Source organism: Molothrus ater, chromosome 14 (genome assembly GCF_012460135.2).
Source record: "Molothrus ater isolate BHLD 08-10-18 breed brown headed cowbird chromosome 14, BPBGC_Mater_1.1, whole genome shotgun sequence".
NCBI lineage: Eukaryota > Metazoa > Chordata > Aves > Passeriformes > Icteridae > Molothrus > Molothrus ater.
Window position 1 is genome coordinate 3,642,678 of NC_050491.2, and position 15,270 is coordinate 3,657,947.

General features: G+C 51.1%; 1 protein-coding gene across 2 annotated transcripts in view; it reads left to right on the forward strand.

Moving 5' to 3' along the window:
* The window catches only part of LOC118698644 (gamma-aminobutyric acid receptor subunit alpha-3-like), a 115,941-nt gene that overhangs the window by 23,053 nt on the left and 77,618 nt on the right, over positions 1-15,270 (forward strand). Inside the window, exon 1 of one of the 2 annotated variants that reach the window (XM_054516296.1) lies at positions 14,759-14,798. The exons of the other annotated variant lie outside the window; for it this stretch is intronic. The gene's annotated coding sequence lies outside the window, so the exon portion shown is untranslated. Of the gene's footprint in view, positions 1-14,758; positions 14,799-15,270 lie in introns of those variants that run through there. 2 annotated transcript variants of the gene reach the window in all.

The following is a 15,270-nucleotide window of genomic DNA, read 5'->3' on the forward strand; positions in this document are numbered from 1 at the left end:
TGCTCACAGGTTGTCTGGAACCTGATGTCCCAGGTTCATGCTGGGCTGGGCTGGCTGAGCTGCTGTCAGCACTGCCTGAGGAGGGGCTGAGCCAGGCACAAAGTGCTGCCCTGCTGCTGCTGCATGCCCTGCTCAGTGAGTGCCCCTCTCCTCTCAGCAGCACAGACGTGCCAAGGTCACAGCTGCAGAGTGCCAACCACCAGTGATGCTGCCTGCCTCTGTCTGGTCCAGGCAGTGATTATTAAACTGTGTAAAACGGGACTGAAAGTACCCATGGAGCTGAAATGGCCACCTTAAAAAGCTGGATTAAAGGTGTAGAACTATGTGGGAGCAATGCTGGAGGAAGCACCTATGAGTAGGGGAACAATTCTTGCTTATTCCAGTGTGAGGGCAGCATTTGTCCCTACAGTGAGGACAGATGGCACCAGAAGTGCCCAAGGCAGGTCAGAAACTGGTGCCCTGTCCCATCTGAATGGCTGCTGCTTTCTCTGGAGCAATGGTGAAGGATGTGCTTTTTGCTGTAGAGGGGAGGAACAGGGCAGGTGAGCTATATTTTGTTTGTCTGATTACATATGCATGATCTAAAAAAAGTGACTCTCCATTTTCTCCAAGGATACCTGATGAGCATTAAAAATACAATTGCAGGAATAATCAGGTCAGACTTCAAACAAATGCAGGGAAACAGCTCTGTTCAAGAAATAGATGCCCTGTTATGTCACACTTTGTCTGAACAGTTCTTTAAAAAATGATCTTCCTTTTGGAGATGAAACCAAGGCTTTTCAACCCAAAAGCTGTGAGTAGCCAAGGAGTTCTAGAAGGGAAGAAAACCAAACCCCACAGTTTTATGGGGCCTCTACAGAGCTTCCAGCAGGGTATGGCTGGTGCAGGGCTTGTGCCTCTGTGGCTTAAAATAGGTGCAAACAAAGGGACAGGACCAGAAGTGGGGATGGCCCTGAGGGCAGGGGAGTGACCCCATTCCCTGAGCCCTGCTGCCTGTGGGGCAGGGTGGGTGTGAGGAGAGCAGGGAGCCCATGGTGTGTCTGTGCTAGCCCAGGCTTGGTGCGGAGTTGCTGCCTGGGTCTGGCTGGGAGCTGCAGGGATAAATAAAGCTTTTTGTGAGGGAGCCTTTTCTTCAGCAGTGTCAGGGTCAGAGGGGCTGCCAGGCTCCTGTGGGGTATTAACACAGGGCAGGGAAATGGAGCTTTCCATCCCTCCAAAACAAAGGTGTCCTCAGGTGTCCAGCTGGGACAGCTGTGTAGGCAGAGAATTTGTGCAGACCTGCAGATGGGCTTTAGTCCCCTGCCTTTGCTCCTCACCTTGCTGGGGAGGTGGACAGGCTGGAGCAGCAGAGCTTGTAACTCTAAAGCTACTGAGGAGCAACAGCTTGAAGAAGGAACTATCCATAGCTCAGCTTGGAAAAACATCCCAGATACATGAAAATGCCATCTTACAGTCACTTTACCTGCAGAGGGACACTTTCATGCATCACTGGGATGCAAATGCTTGAATAAGCTTCAGTTTAAATGGGAGTTCATCTGGGAAGGGAAGGCTGAGGTCTCCTGTGGGCATTCCCACTCACCAGGAATGCACTGGGTGACCTCACCAGCTGTGGCACGTGTCGGCAGGTGACACTGCTATTGTTTTACAGCTTTTCACAGGAGCAAGTGAGCCTGGCAAAGATGCCCTGGGCTGCCAGAAGTCCTGTGTGAAAGGAAGGGGGTGAGGGAAGCTGCTCTGTGTCCATCTCATTGGAGAGCTCTGTCTCTACTGGAGTCCAGAGAGTGGCTCTGAGAGCTCTTTCCTTCCTCAGGAGCCAGGGAGCTCCCTGCCCGCTGTTCCATCACTTCTCTGCAGGTGTAAATGTGTGGTTTTGCACACCCAGCTGTTGTCAGTGGGCTGGGGCTGTGAGGGGCCCGTCCCAGAAACAAAAACCTTGCACAGCACAACAGGCTTGGGGCAGAGTGGCTGGGAGGTGGCCCAGCACAAAAGGGCCTGGGGTTGCTGGTTGGCAGGGGCTGCACATGAGCCAGCAGTGCCCAGGTAACCCCAGAAGACCTGTGGCACCTGGCTGGCATCACAAATAGTGTGAGCAGGGCAGTGTTTGTGCCCCCGTGCTGGGCGCTGCTGAGGCCACACCCGTGCCCAGCTCTGGCCCCTCAGCTCAGGAAGGACGTGGAGCTGCTGAAGGAATAAAGCTGGGGAAGGGTCTGGAGCACAAATCCCGTGAGGAGAGGCTGAGGGAGGTGTCGGGGCTCAGCCTGGAGGAAAGGAGGATCAGGGGTGTCCTTACGGCTCTCCACAGCTCCCTGGCAGGAGGGCGGAGCCGGGTGGGGTCAGGCTGCGCTCCCGGGGAACAGGGACGGGATCTCAGGCTGGGCCAGGGGAGGTTCAGGATGCACATCAGGAGTAAATTCTTCACCTTTCAGAAAGGGTAATTAGGCCAATTAGGGTGATTGGAATGGGCTGTCTGGGGAGGTGCTGGAGTCACCATCCCTGGAGGTGTTTGAGCAAAGCCTGGACGTGGCACTCGGTGCCATGGTGCTGTTGACAGGGCTGTGATCCCTCGGAGGCTGCACTCGGTGATCCCAGAGGTTTTTCCTGACCCAATTCATTGATGGATTCTGTGCGATCCGCGCCGGGCCAGGGCCGCTGCCGCTCCCCCCGCGGCGGGCAGGGGGCGCCAGACCCCGCGGAACGGGCGGGGACAGCGAGGCCTGGCACTGCCCTGTGCCGGGAGACAGCGGGGACATAGGGGACAGTGAGCCTGGCACTGGCCTGTGCTGGGGGACAGCGGGGACAGTGAGCCTGGCACCGGCCTGTGCTGGGGGACAGCGGGGACAGTGAGCCTGGCACCGGCCTGTGCTGGGGGACAGCGGGGACAGTGAGCCTGGCACCGGCCTGTGCTGGGGGACAGCGGGGACAGTGAGCCTGGCACCGGCCTGTGCTGGGGGACAGCGGGGACAGTGAGCCTGGCACTGGCCTGTGCTGGGGGACAGCGGGGACAGTGAGCCTGGCACCGGCCTGTGCTGGGGGACAGCGGGGACAGTGAGCCTGGCACTGGCCTGTGCTGGGGGACAGCGGGGACAGTGAGCCTGGCACTGGCCTGTGCTGGGGGACAGCGGGGACAGTGAGCCTGGCACTGGCCTGTGCTGGGGGACAGCGGGGACAGTGAGCCTGGCACTGCCCTGTGCTGGGGGACACCGGGGACACCGAGGCCTGGCACTGCCCTGTGCCGGGAGACAGCGGGGACATAGGGGACAGTGAGCCTGGCACTGGCCTGTGCTGGGGGACACAGGGGACAGCGAGCCTGGCACTGCCCTGTGCTGGGGGACAGCGGGGACAGCGAGACTGGCACTGCCCTGTGCTGAGGACACTGGGGACATCAAGCCCTGGCACTGCCCTGTGCTGGGGGTGCAGCTTCCCCCCAGGGGACAGCACCAACCTCTGTCCCGTCACAGGACCCCAGGGAATGGCTGAAGTTGTGTCAGGGGAGCTTTAGTTGTGTATTAGGGACAGGTTCTTGCCCCAGAGGGTGCTGGGGCACTGGAACAGCTCCCAGAGCAGCGCTCACAGCAGCTCTGACAGAGCTCACGGAGCCTTTGGACAATGCTCTGGGGCACAGGCTGGGACTGTGGGGTGTCCTGGGCAGGGCCAGACTTTGCTCCCTGTGTGTCCCTTCCAGCTCGGGGCATCCTGTGAGACACTTGGGGTTCTGGGGCTGCTCAGAGCTGTGTGGTGGCAGTGCCTGTCAGGGCCAGCCCAGTCTGGATGTGGCTCCTGCACTGGACCCTCTGGGACAGCCCTTTGTGCCAGGGACAGCGCCCCGGGCTCGGGGCTGGGCACTGCACGGGGATTTCTCTCTCTGGAGCAGTTGACTCCAGGCATTGATTTCCATTTGAGTCAGGCACTGCCTAAAAGGCCCAGAGGGAGCTTGCACAGCATCTGTATTGCTGCAGCTTCCAGAGCCAGCCTTGCCAAGGCTCTCAGGGTGTGAATTCCCTCTCAGCTGAGGGAATCCCTGTGCAAGCTCCCTCCCAGGGATGCCTTTCCAGTCTCTTGACACAGGGTGTTCTACTGATTATCAGTGCCAGAGCAAAGGGGTCCTGCCCTGCACAGCCCAACACTTTCCCAGGTGTGGTTTCACTTCCCTTGGCAGTGCAGGAAGATGTGTGGCTGTTCTCATCACAGAGCCATGGAATGCCTTGGTTTGGCAGGGACCTTAAAGGTCATCTCATTCCAGCCCCCTGCCACGGGCAGGGACACTCCATTATCCCAGCTTGCTCCCAGCCTTGTGCAACCTTGAACACTTGCAGGGATGGAGCAGCCACAGCTTCTCTGGGCAACCTGTTCTGGTGCCTCCCCACCCTCACAATAAAGAATATTTTCCTAATATCCCATCTAAACCTGCTCTCTTTCTGTTTGAATCCATTCCCCCTTGTCCTGTCACTCCATCCCTTGGAAATTGTCTCTCTCCATGTTTCCTGTGGCTCCTTCAGCTGTTGGAAGGCTACAACGAGGTTGCCCCAAAGCTTCTCCTCTCCAGGTTGAACAATCCCAGCTCTCCCAGCAGAGCTGCTCCATCCCTCTGATCACCCTGGTGCCTGCTCTGGACTGGTTCCAGCAGCTCCAGCTCCTCCCTGTGCTGGGATCTCAGAGCTGAGGACAGCTCTGCAGGTGGGGTCTCACCAAAGATGTTACAGCAGCAAGAACTGTCACCTCCCAGCACCTGAGTACCTTCCCAGGGGTGCAATCCCCCTGTAAAACACCTCCCATGGATTTAGGGTGTTCCTTGGACCCCTCCTCAGGGCTGGGCTGGGCTGGGCCCTGTTCTGCACCAAGTAATGCTCAGCACTGCCTGGCTCCAGGGGCTCTGAGGTTTGCCTTTGCAGTTTTACTTTGCAAACTCGTTCCTATTATCAGCCCAGGTTCAAAAAAGTACCTTTAACAGCAAGTTAAACCCCCTTCCTCTCTTTTTTTTTTTTTTTTCAAGAGGGATGTCTCAGCACAAGAGTTGAACCTGGTTCAAATGGGTGGTTTCTCATCCATTTTCACATGACAAAGCTTTTTTTGTTCTGGTTTATTTTTTTAACCTTCTAATGTGAAGACTTACCAGGCCTTTCCACCTCCCTCAAAATGATAAAAACCCCTCATTGCTTTTCAGGCTGGTAAAATGGGAGTGAAGAAAGGGACTAAGGCAGTAACTACTTGCTCAAATATTCTGACTTCTTTGTTACTCAGGTGAAAATAGAAGGATAAAAAGGAGAAAAGAGCTGAAAGAGATTGTTCTGTTTCCTCTGAAAAATTCATCTTTTTTATTGCTGGTCTGGCTTGTAGAGAGCCTTAAGTGGATATGTAAGACCTTACAGAAAAAATGTATTTTTTTCAAAAGTTTCATTTTACATTTTTAAAGTAAAAATGGTTGGTTTTTTTTTTTCTTTTTTTAGAGGAAAGGTAAAAAATCCAGTGGAACAGGAGACAAAATACTGGAACACAAAGGTGTCTGGGGCAAGGTGCCCTGAAGATGGGGCACAAAAGTCAAACCAAACTACCTGAGGGTGATTGGGATGGGAAACAATCTGCTTGCAGGAGCCTTAGGTGGGAAGGGCTGAATTCCCTGAGGAAATCAAGCCCTGCAGGTGGCCCAGGGAGCTTTTGCTGTGGTCCATGGGCACAAAGTGCCATGTCCAGAGCAGAGGCCACCCAAATGCTGCTCCCTGACCATACGTGTGGCTGCTCCACACTCAAAAGCATCACATGGAATGCAGAATGTTAAATCCACATGAGGAATCCTCTCCTGGCCAGCAGCAGTTGGCCATCCCCAGCTGTTCCAGATGTGTTTGCTGTGGGCTGGAGGCCAAGGACAGCTGGCTGCTGCTCTGCCAGGCTCCAGCCGCAGCTGCGAAACCCGAGCCTGGCAAAGGCTTCAGATGGCTGAAAATTCCTCCCCAGAGCCCGTGGTGTGTCCTCATTGCTGTGGCAGCTGTAGGAGGGCTTAGCAGAGCTTCCTGGGGGTGCTTTTCATGGTTTTGAGGATGTCTGGAGTCTGCTTTATGGATGTCAGCCCTGCTTTTATACCTGTGCCCACTGTTCCTCTCCCCTGACCCCTACACTCTGGATATCTTTTATTTTACAGCCAGGGGTTCAGAGTAAATGAAGTACTGGCTCTTTGATCTGCCTTTTCAAGAAGTTGCTCTTCCTTGTCAGCAGCTGAGCTTTCTTTCAAACCTGGTATTCTCTACCTTGATTTTATCAGTCTTTTTGGTCTAAAAGTTTTCTTTCGTGGTGCTTGGATTCTTGTTTGGTATTTTGCTGTCGTTTTTCTGTGGCGTTTCTGTTGTTTGTGCTTTTTAATTTGGTTGGGGGTATTATTTCCTGCCTTAATTTTTAACCTTCTGCTCTTTGCCAACTCTTTTCTCTGCTATGCATCCTGATGTTAGTGAAACGTTTTAGCAGTGAAGCCTGAAGTTCAGGGAGATGAAAATTGAATCTGCCTCTCTTACCTTAGCCCACCCCTGGCTGTGCATATGCATCAATACAGCCCAATTACGTGACCCCCACTGCTCCTCTCCCCAGCACCTCTGCCTCCCTGAGCACTTACATTCAATGTGGCTTTTAGGGTTTTTTCTCTTCCCTATTGTACAATCTGCTCCTTTGCTCGGTAGTACTCATCACCATTGTATTAGAGTGCTTCACACATGGTAATGAATTTAATTTCACACCACCACTACTGGAAGACAGGTTATTTTTAGCCTCTCTTTAAATTTGTGAGAATTGACATGCAGAGCTTCAAGCAGGAGAGCACTGGATGCTTTTGGCTGTCAAGCTGGAGATCTCTGGTGATTTTGGAATATTTAACCCCAGAGTGCTGAGTTCGTGAAGGTCCCCAGGATGAGGTGAGGAGTCTGACTCCATGTTCTCAGAAGGCTGATTTATTATTATATTATATTATATTATATTATATTATATTATATTATATTATATTATATTATATTATATTATATTATATTATATTATATTATATTATATTATATTATATTATACTAAAACTATACTAAAGAAAGAGAAAGGCTTAACAAGAATTAATGATTTATATTATATTATATTATATTATATTATATTATATTATATTATATTATATTATATTATAATAAACTAAAACTATACTAAAGAAAGAGAAAGGATACAGACAGAAGGTTTAACAAGAATGAATAATAAAAACTTGTGACTCCTCAGAGCCTCAACACAGCTGGCTGTGATTTGCCATTAAGTAAAAACAATTCACATGTTTGGATAAAAAAATCTCCAACCACATTTCAGAGCAGCAAACACAGGAGAAGCAAATGAGATAATATTGTTTTCCTTTTTCTCTGAGGCTTCTCAGCTTCCCAGGACACAATCCTGGGCAAAGAGGATTTTTCAGAAAATATGCCAGTGCCACCAGAGGGTTCTCTGCAGGGCAGCTGCCCCTGGGGAAGAGTAAAGGGGAGCCTGGCACACCTGTAGGTCAGACCCAGGATGTCTCTTACACCTCTGGGAACCAAAGCAAGTGGCTCCCTATGGAAACTTGGGATCAAATCCTTCTGTAAGAGCCAGAGGCAGCACCTGCTCCCACACTGTGCCCTCCCAAAGGAGCATCCCCTGTTTTCCTGCAGCTTCATGGCTGTCTGCTGTCTGTCCCTGGTTATCAGCTACAAATAGCAGCTCCCTGTAAACAGGAACTGCTGCTCCTGCATTGTGCTAATTCCATCTGGGACACACATCTGGCTGGCTGCAGGAGCTGGGGGTGCTGGAGGGGGGGTAAGGGGGTTCTGTAATTAAACACTCTGGTAATTTGCTTCTCTTCTATCTGTGTGTGAGGGCACGGGGGCTGCTCTGAATGCTGGCACTCCTGATTGCAGTGCTTGACTCCCTGACCTCGTGGATATTGCTTCTGGAGAGGCTTCACAGGCTGCTGGCAGCAGACACTTGAGGCCATCGCAGTGTTTATGGGCTCTGCTCCCCTCCCCACATGCCCTGGCTGCTCTTTATGACCCAAAATCCTGTGTTTTCAGCCCAGCATTTGACCAGTGTGGCCTTGTCTGAGCTGTTCCTACCTCCCCCACCAATCCCCAAATCCCTGTGCTCACAGGTAGAGCTGTCAGCCACTGAATTCCTTCTTGTCCTTTTCAATTATTCCGTGTCTTCCCACCCCTCCAAATACCTTCCTCAGCTCTCTGTGCCAACTCCAAGGAGACCCTGCTCTCACCACAGCTGGAGAAGCTGAGCTCAGTTTACAGCTGCCCCCAAACAGCAGCAGCCTCCTGAAATCCTAAAGGAAGAGGGAGCTCTGCACTCAGGACCCCCCTGGACACTGAGTGTATTCAGATTATTCCCAGTGTGGGTGTTCAGTGTGTGCTTTTTGAAGGGCACTGGGGTTGCTCCAGGGCTGAGTGCAGCCCAGCTCCCTGCAGCAGTAGGGGAAGTGTATGTTCCTTTGTCCCTGGCATTTCTGCTCCTGTTAATCGTGGTGCTGGCCAACACTCCATCAGGGATAATGACATGGACTCCAGGCAATGCCATGTGATCCCTCTCCTCGTGGATCGATGCTGGGGGTGCCTCAGCAGCACAGCCCCAGAGCTGGGATGTCAGCGAGGGATAGGAGAGCAGTGCAAGTGGAAAGGAAGGTGGCAATTCCTGCTGGAATATGTGACTAATTGCTGTGCTTTGAATCCAGGGGATTTGAGAAATGTCTGTACAGAGGCTGATTAATTAGTGGTGATGTCATTCTACTGGCAATCCCAGGGCAGGCCGGCTGAAACATCACCTTTGGATGTAGATTTAATCCTCAACAGAGTGTTCTGCCTTGGAGTGCATAATGTGGAGCTGCTTTAAGGCAGCCACAGGGAAGCTGGAAATGCTGCCTCTGGCAGGGCAGGGAAAGGGAGTTTTTGCCCTTTTGTTTTGCAGTTTGATTGAGGAGTGTGAGTCTGTGCCTGTCTCAGGGTGATCACTTGGACTTTCTGAGTCCTGGGGAAGTTGTAGCTTCACCAGGTTACTCTGCTGCTCAGCAAAAGCTTTCCTGTAGCATGCCCCTCCCTGCCTTCTTTGGCACCTGGAGACTGCTTTAGTAAACCCCCAAACCCTCAAAAAAACAGGAAAGGGTGAAATTTTGTGTTTTTATTGTGTTGGGTTGAATGCAGGGCTGCCTTGCTGAACTTTAGTGCCACGCCCTGCAGAAAATTGCTTGAATTTGGATGAATCTTTGCAGGTTGACAAAATGGCCCTTTGGTAAAAGCTTCCTCATATGGAGACAAAGCTTCCACCATTCCTTCCTCACAGTGTTGAAGTAAAACCATGGGAGGGCTTCTCTTCTTGCAATGGTCTGCCTAAGCCTTTTCTGCCTGGGAGTTGCTTTGGTTTTGTGGAAAAGATAGAAATAAGCAAAGGACTTTTGGGGCTGTTGGGGTGAAGTAGAGCTAAACCTCCTCCTTCCCCCACAGCTTCTCTTCAGTGTCTTTTCTTCTCACAGGTTCTGCTTTCTTCCCACTTGATTTTTTTTTCCCCTCCTCTTTATATAATTTTTTTCCATTTTGTTGTTGGCAGCTCCTCTGTTTCAGATCCTCTTCAAACTTAATTAATGTGCTGCTTATTCCCTCTTCCAGATCGGTAATTATTATATTTAATAAGAGCAGATCTAGCCCTGATCTGTGCATTACCTCCTGCTATCCCAACCCTTTCCAGCTTGCCACAGCTCACAGCAATGCAGCAGCACCCCAGCCCATGCAAAAAGGTCAGAGGGGCTTCCTTGGCAAATAAAGAGCAAAAATACATCAGACCTAGGGAAAGCCAGCTTGTGTTGTTAAACAGAAGGTGGAAGGAGAAGGGGCTGGGGTGGTTCTTTCCCTGCCCCAGCTCCTGACACATTTGATGGATCCAGATTTGCAGATCCACGGAGCAAGGTCCCTTCTGCTGCTGCTGCTGGCAGAACACGTGAGCCTGCTCCCTCTGTGGAACGGGGCTGTGGGCTCCTGGAATTCAGCAGAGCTCTTGCTTTTCTCTCTGCCTTCCTAATTATCATCTCTGCATCTGCTAATTGTCAGGTTTGCATCAAATCTTGGCGGTTTGCACGTGGAGAAATTTCCACTTATGGAAGAGGGAAAAAACCCCTGTCCTACTGACAAGCTCTGTCTGGGGCCCTTTGAGGACCTTGGAGATGTTCCACACCACCAAACACCACCTCCATCACCTGGGAATCTTTCTGGGGGTTGCATAGCTAATGCCTCTAACGCTTCCCACTGATCCTTTGTGTAAGAAAAGTAACAAAGTAGCCTGATTAACCAGGATTGAAGGAATTAAGGCCGTGTTTGTGGAGATAGTGATCAATGAGGTCCCTTTTAACACACTTGTTACTCTGGGCTTCCTTTGATTGGCATTTCAGGAGCTACACACCATAAATTACCTTGATGGATTCCCCTGTGCACCTGAATTTAAAAGAGATGAGGCAGAGGGTTATTTTAGTTAATATTCCAGTGTGTGGCTTGCCAGGTGCTGTGCAGCTCCTGCCTTGACTCATAACCTCTGTTCTCTCGCTCCTCAAGTCCTGTCCCACAGAAATAGCTCTGCAGCTGCCCTTGAACCTGCCTCTGGGCTTTCTGGAGCTCCCAAATCCCCTGATCCACTAGTCCTTTCTGCCTGGACCTTTCCTTAAACAGTTTGTGCCTTGAGGAGGGAGCAAGTGCTGTGAGGCTGAGGCAGATTAATTACTGACACAAACTCTTGGCAGGACCTAGCAGCTACTCCCAGGTGCCCAGCTGGGTCTGCTGGCTTGGAGAATTAGCTACAGAAACGTTCCTGGGTGCATGTGGGTCCATGGGAGAAATTCTGGTGCCCCCCACTGCAGCCCATTAGCTCAGTGAAGTGAGAGGCTGCCTTCCTTGGATTAGAAAGCACTTGAGGATGTCATTTACTCAGGCAGATTTCCCAGCTGACTGAGCATTCTTATTCCACTAATTACAAATCAAGAGGGTGGTGTGTGCATTGGCTCCCAGACAGGAGGAGCTCTCCTCCCTAATGGTGGGGCTGGCTGGACTGGGGGAAGCAGAAAGGATCCTGGCCATTATTATCCTCTCCTCTTCTATCAGCTGGAACAAACTAAAGCTCACTCAGGTGAATCCTGCAAAGTTTGGAGCTCAGATGCTGCAGCCTGGTGCTCTCTACATTACTGGGCCCAGGTCCAGTAGGTGAATGTAGGTGAATTCTGCATAATCTTTCTTAACCGGTGCTCCTCTGTCAAGTTAACAAGATATTTAATACTCTGCTTGTTTGATTTGTCATATATTGGTGATTTGTTAGTAATGTACAGATGTAAGCGTGCGTCGTGGAGGGAGGACCCTGGTTACTCATTCTAGCATTAATTCTCCTATTTAAATATAGATTAGCCTGTTAATGGGGAGGGAGTCATAAAGTTCTTATATTTTTGTAGTGTGGAGCTTTAACGCACTCTTTGCTGATGGCTGCTTGAATGCAAGTGGATTCTGTCAGCACTGGGGCTCACTCAGAGCCAGGAACCCCACTCACTCTGCCTGCTGCTGTGGAGTCACCAGAACAGCCCAGCAGTCCACAGGAAGGGAACAGCTAACCTGAATATTTGGTAGCTTTTGACCAATGTTGTCTTATCCAAACTGCTCTCAGCTGCTGTGGGAGGGAGAAGACAGAGGAGAAGTTGCTGGTTTAAGTTTCCCAGTACTGAATGCTGGTGGGTTTTGGGATGTGGAGTGGAAACCACACAGCCCAAGCAGCTTCATGGCTTCGTGCTGTGTACGGCTGTTCTGGATCACACAGCTTGGCCTGTTGTGGCTATTGCCGGTTTGGGGGAAATTACAGCATCTCTTTTCTCATTTTGAGTGTCCCTGGGTCTGTGTTTCCCTGCTTGGCTGAGGCAGGCTGCATTTCCAGAGGCTCCATGTCCCAGTGCCAGGCACTGGGAGCAGCAGAACATCTGCCTGTGCCCGTGCCCTGCGGCGCTTCCTCCCGTGCAGAGCTGTTCTGCTCCTCCTTCCTGTCACCAAAAGCACAACTCCCCTGGCTGTTTGTCTGTGACCTGTTTACACCCAGCAGCCCCTCCTGAAGCAGGCAGGCCCTGGCAGAGGCTGAGGATCAGCTGTACACGTGCAGTCACAGCTCCAGCTGGAGCCTCCCAAGCGCTGTGCCAGGGAGGAGCTCCCGCTGCCCGCCCTGGCACCACAGCCTGGTGCCTGCCTTGGTGCTGGCCCAGTTCTGGCAGCAAACTGCTGCAGGGCTGTGTAATGCACGTGACTGAGTGTGCTCCAGGGACTGGGGGTCTCCACCAGCCTTGGGGAAGTGAGGGAAGGCCAGGAGCTGCACTGATGGCTAAGCCAGTCCCCCAGCCCCAGCACCAGCTGTGCAGCCTGAGGAGCTGTGGGCTAACAGGAGAGTCCTGGGGCTCTGAGCTGCTCCTTTTGTTGTGCCTTTCTGCCAGGACAAGGCTAACACACTAACCATTTCTGAGAATGATGCCTTAAGCTTTAGCTTTTCTGTTTTTCAGATCCTGCATTGCATCGATGTGAAGCTCTGAACTCCATACAGAGTGTTGGGAAGCTCTCTTCAGTTTGGTCAGACAGAACAATCCTTCCAGGCCTGAGAGCCAGGGACACCATCACAGCCCCAAAAAGCATAAACAGAAGTAAATTAGGGGGAAGCAAACTGAGGGAATGTGACTTCATTACCTGAAGCTGTAATTGGGGAATGAACCTCTGATATGCAAATAGAGCAAACTTGATCTGCCCAAAGAGCTCATGACCATTGTCCATCTTGGGTGTAACCTCTGCCAGGCTCCTGCACTGCCCAGGGTGTGCCTGTTAAAGGCCTTTAATAAACACTTTTTTATTTTAACTCTGGCTGGCCTCTGCTCTAGGTAGCCATCTCAGGCATCAAGAAGTTCCTCCTTTCATTAACCACTGAGCTCCTGGGTCAGCCTCAGCTTCCATGAGGGTGGCTCCAGCAGCCAGAGCTTGGAGTGGCCTGGCCCTTGCAGGCACCTTAACATCATGAGGAGCTCTTATTACCTGGATCTCTGCTGGTTTCCTTCAGTTAATTCACTGTTAGGCTTTGCCTCAGCCCTCCTCTGCTCCCTGTAAACTTCACCAAACGTGACAACATCTGAAACCTTCCAGGGACCATGGCACAGGCAGCTTGGTGACATTTAGAGCTCTTGTTACAGGAGCAGGTTCAGCTGAGGTCTTTGGGAGTCTTCTGCTCTGCTGCTGGCAGGCTCTGTCCACAAGCACACTGCATGGGTGACTCTCCTGCTTGATGGAGAGGAGCCTGAGATGGCTGTTTTGAGAGAAATACACTCAAAGTCCAGGTGTGGTAGGTCCTGAGAGCACCAGAGTTCACTCTTCCCTGGGGATTTATTCTCCTAAAGGCCTGTGCACCCCAAGCTCAGCAGCATCTTTGTGCCAGAAGGCTGCTGATGTAAACTGAGCTCAGTTTATCAAGCTGTGATGAGACCAGGGTCTCCTCTGAGTTGCCAAAGAGAGCTGAGGAGAGTATTTGGAACGAAGACCTGCTATCACATATTGCATGAAACATGAACAGAGGGCATTTTCCAAACGCTTCAGCTGCCGTTGTCAACCCCAGCAATTTTTAGTGTGAACCTCCTGATATCTGGCCTTGTTTCAAGTTCTAGGTTTTGGCTCCCTGCCACTCGATTCCTTCTGAATAAAAATTGAGTTCACAGCTTTGTGGGTACAGAGAAAAACTCAGAAGGACCCTGGATCAGAAAAAAACAAGCACAAACAGGGACTCTCAAAGCCAGCCTTCGTAAGCACTTGATTTAGGTGTTAGGTATCTAAATTGTTTCAGAATATTTGGAGTTGACAAGCATGTGCAACGTCAGAAATAGAAATGCTGAGGCATCGAAAACCTTATGACTCCACAGGGGGATCTTTGAACTGATGCTGCTGTTGTAGCTGCAGAACAGAAAACAGGGAGTATGTGAACAGGTCTTTCTCTCCAGGTTTATTTTTGCTCTTGCCAAGGGACTGCAGGACAAATACAGTCTCTTTCAGGCTCATTAGCTTTTATGAATTTGTTCCACTGCCAGCACATAGCTTCTGAATTTCGAGACAGCTCCCCCTGCTAAAAGAGCTCTGGTACTTCTGCATGGAGTTGGACCTGGCTTCTGGAGATTTGGATGGCACGTTTTGTCATAGAAACAAGACTCCAGCTCTCTGCTTTACCAGGATCTGCCTAGACACAGCCCTTGAGCTCTGCAGTGCCTTGCAGGGAGGGATTTTTAGCTCGGTGAGGTGTTGTCTGGGTAGGCATGTTGACCATCTGTGTGAAATGAAGATTTACAGCCATCCTGATGGTCATTGCTGGGTTTCCTTGGGCACGTCTAAGCTATTGGTAAACCCTCAGATACACTGGAACCCTCAACTAAGGCAACAAAGATTGTGGTCTTGTGTAGAAACACTGCAGGCATCCCTTGGGATTATGTATCAGTAGATACATCGATCAGTTCCTCTCAGGGAATGTGCAAAGGTGAGGAAAAAAATATCTTTTCCACTAGTGCATGTTTGGTTGTGGATTGTGAGTGATTTTAGGTGAGCCACTGGATAGCTGTGCCTTAAGCCCATCACCTTCCCACCAGCACAGACTGCAGTGCCCCAGCTGCTTCTGAAAATGATCATTTTTCTCTTTTACTTTGCCAGGCTGCTTCTTCAGTTACCTGAACTTCTGGTGGCAGGAGCCACCTTCGTATTCGTCTTGTCAGGATTTAGTCCCAGCATTATCAGGTGCGTGGAATTTCTGGATGAAGTGACAATCTGCATAACACGTGGGATGCAAAGCAAGAGCTCTCTCCATTTTCTGAGGTTTAGAGGGGGAGTTACAGCAGCAAGAACAGGTTTTGCTGTGTGTTTGAGAGGGTGAAAGGAGCACGTCCTGTAGCCCCTTGCCATGAGGAAGACGTGGGACTGGGAAAAGTCTGTTCTTGTGGGGACCAGCAGATTGTGGTCACCTGCTTTGAGCTGTGCTGGGCTAAAACAGCTCTTGAGACAGCACAGCATTTTAGGTGGCTTTTGTCCACTCAAGGCAGGCTTTGAGGGCTTCACCATGGGCATGGAGGGGCAGCAGTGCCTTCCCAAGGGGAAGGACAGGGTGCCTTTCTCGCTCAGCCCAGTGCCATGGTGGGGGACTCTGCTCTGCCCAAAGGCAGCAGCGCTCCGGCTCCGTGCTGGTTCGTACGGGTGGCTCCAAAGCACCAGC